This window comes from Chrysochloris asiatica, unplaced genomic scaffold (assembly GCF_000296735.1).
Source record: "Chrysochloris asiatica unplaced genomic scaffold, ChrAsi1.0 scaffold00153, whole genome shotgun sequence".
Lineage (NCBI taxonomy): Eukaryota > Metazoa > Chordata > Mammalia > Afrosoricida > Chrysochloridae > Chrysochloris > Chrysochloris asiatica.
Window position 1 is genome coordinate 3231230 of NW_006408671.1, and position 3383 is coordinate 3234612.

The following is a 3383-nucleotide window of genomic DNA, read 5'->3' on the forward strand; positions in this document are numbered from 1 at the left end:
TAGCAGATTGAGAAGCTATTTACTTATGTAAATTTCCAAATTGTCTTGAGACTCCTTAAATTGACAAGAATGAATTCAAGTTTCAAAATGGAGTATCAAGTTATTAAGGCCACAGTTTCATCAAGCCCACACCTAGAGCTCTGATCTCATCATCCCTGACCCCTCACCCTTTGGGACTCCCCAGTCCAGCTCACAGCTTCCCCTCTGTAACAGTTTCCAACATCCAGATGCCTGGAGAAGCCTTCAGCCTCACAAGTTAGGGGTGACCCAATTGAGGAACTTCATGGCAACTTCAAAGCCAAGGAAACAGGCTGCATTGGCTGGGTAGGCTCGGATCATCACAGCAGTGAAGCCTGTGTATAAGAAAGTGACTCCTTCATTCCGGATTAGCTCCCTTAACACATCTCGGAAACCATCAGGATATTTTCCAGGAGGGGCAGTTTGGAAGCAGAACTTGAGCACATCTGGGGGAATCGCCACAGCCCAGTTGAAGATCCCTGCAATACCACCAGTCACCAGGATCCGTGGTGCACTGAGTTCACTGACTCTTTTTCCCTCTGGAGTGAAGATATTTTTCAGCCACTCGTATCTCATGAAATACATCCCATTAGCTGGAACATCTCTCATGAGGGTCAGCACAGTCCTCTTGTAGATGCCTGTAATCCTAGCCTCTTTGTACAGCTTCTTTGCACAGTCTAAAGCACCAGTGTATTTGGTTTCTCCCTAAGAAGCCTGAATCTGTAACAAGCACTTGATACGCTCTCCTGGGGTCATGATTCCTGTTGTGAACACGCCAGATAGAAGCACACAGAAAACATTGGGGTGACGCCAATGAGGGGGCGGCCATGCCTCGATATAGTCCCATGTTGCCCTCTTTAACAAGAGTCTTCCGGAAACAGTCAAAGGTCCCAGAGTACATGGGAGGCTGTCCAGGTAAACTTGGGGGCTGTGTCTGCAGTCGGACCTTGACGGTGTCCAGCGGATGCCCCACGAACACCAGGCACATGCCGCCAGCAAGTTTTTGATCAGACTGATGGGCTTCGGCTGGTCCACCATGGTCAGCCCTAGTCCGCCAGTCAGTCTGTCTGTCTATCTCCAGCTCGCTGCACTCTGCAGCGTTGCCCTAGCTTTAGCAGTCTTCAAATTTTTGCTATTGTAAATAGTGCTGCTATGAACATTGGTGTGAATATATCTTCCCATGCTGTGGCTCGTATTTCTTGTGGGTAAATACCAAGTAGAGGAATTGCTGGAACATAATGTATTTCTATTTCCAACCTTCTGAGGAAGCACCATATTTCTTTCCAGAGAGGTTGGACCATTTTGCAGTCCCACCAGTAATGCAGGAGGGTCCCAGTGTCTCCACATCCCTACCAGCATTTATTTTCTTCTACTTTTTTGATCTTTGCTGTTGTTTTCTGGTATGAGATGATAGCTCATTGTTCTTTTGGTTTGCATCTCTCTAATGGCTAGTGATTGTGAAGATTTCTTCATATGTTTGTTGGCTGCCCAGATCTCCTCCTTGGTGAAGTGTCTGTTCATGTCCTGTGCCCATTTTTCAATTGTTTTTTGTTTGTCTTTTTCTTGTAGAGTTGTTGTAGTTTCCTATATGTTTTAGAAATAAGTCCCTTGTCTAATGTGTCATTGCAAAATATTTTTCCCACTCTGTGGATTCTCTTTTTATTCTTTTGGTGAAATCTTTTGATGCACATAACTTTTTAATTTTTAGTATGCCCCACTCATCTATTTTGTCTACTTTAGTTTGTGTAGTTTTGAAAATGTTTGGTAGTATGTATATTCCCTGAATCAGTGCCCTCACATCTGTCCCTATGGTTTTCATAGATGTATTTCATAATTCTGGGGTTCACATTTAGGTCTTTAATCCATGTTGAGTTGGTTTTTGTATAAGGTGTGAAGTGAAGGTCTTGTTTCAGCCTTTTACATATCACTTTCCAGTTCTGCCAGCACCATCTATTGAAGAGACTATCACCTCCCCATGTGATATTTTTAGGTGTTTTGTCAAAAATAATTTGGCTGTATGTAGATGGGTTAATTTCTGGATTCTCTATTCTGTTCCATTGATCTATGTGTCTTTCATTGTACCAGTACCATGCTGTTTTGACCACTGTAGTCGTGCAGTGAATTTTGAAGTTGGGGTGTAAGAGGTTTCCAATCTTATTCTTCTTCTTAAGCAGTGCTTTGCTTATCCTGGGATGATCTTTTTCTTGTATAACATTTGAGGACCAGAACAGCATATCTTGTGGTTAGCAGTCCAAAATTTATCCTACAGTGGCAAAAGTTATGCCTAAATGAGAATCCATTCTAATGTTGGAAAGAAGAAAATAAATTCTTTCTTATATGCCATAGTTCCTTCTCTGCTTCTGTTGACCCAGCCTTCCTAGGTAACACATTGCTTCCATCAGTCATGAATTCCACATATATTGTTGTTAGTGAACATCCAGGTGGTTCTATGTCACAGTGATCCTGTGAAGAACAGAAGAGTACTCTGTTAGGTCCTGAGAAATCTGTACAATCATTAATATGTTTGAGCCCATTTTTGTAGTCATTGAATTAATGTATTTTGTTGAAAATCTACCTCTTTTTCACTGATCCTCTACATTAGCAATCATGGTGCACATCTCCATGGACTGCTTCTTGAATGCATATCCAAAGTATATGTGACAAGTTCTTGTTATACTCACTTCTTAGGACCATTCTGAGTGTATTTTTTCAAAAGCAACTCAGTTCTTCTGGCATTCCAGGGTACATTCAATATTTATCTGACAAAATATTAATTCAAATACATCAAATATTATTCTATTTTTCTTACATATTTTCCAATTTTCACATGAATATGAGGTGACTCAAAATATTATGCATAATACCTTATACCTCAAGGTGAGATATTTTATTTTAAATACGTAAAAGAGATATTTTGCAGGAGATTTGTTGGATGCAATATCATTTGATTTATTCAACTTCTAAAGGCTGGAGTCTTTGATCTTCATCAGAAAGTGTTTCAAATCCTATTAGCTTCAAGCAAGAGAAAGATGTACCTTCTACATATTGCTGGTTGTTCATAATCCTTCTCCAAGCCTGATGATGCCTTTTTCTTCAAATAGTTCAATTTCTTAGATTATATGTTCAGAACCAAATTGAGTAATATGTTAAAAGAATACAACTCTGTTGCACACATTTGCTGATTTTAAACAATATACTATCTATTTTTCCATTTGATTGACTGGTCTTGGCCTATGCACAGGTGTTGCATGAGCAAAATTAGTTATTCTTCAATTTCTGTTCTTTGCTATTTAATCCATAATTTTTTAAGATCTTTGTAGCTGAATACCTTTTCATAGTCAACAAATCACAGGTAAACTTTTTTT

At 39.7% G+C, this 3383-nt stretch overlaps 1 pseudogene; it reads right to left on the minus strand.

Annotated features, from left to right (window-relative positions):
* Positions 1-249: 249 nt before the first annotated feature.
* On the minus strand, positions 250-1056 carry LOC102818818 (annotated as a pseudogene).
* Between the last annotated feature and the right edge of the window lie 2327 nt (positions 1057-3383).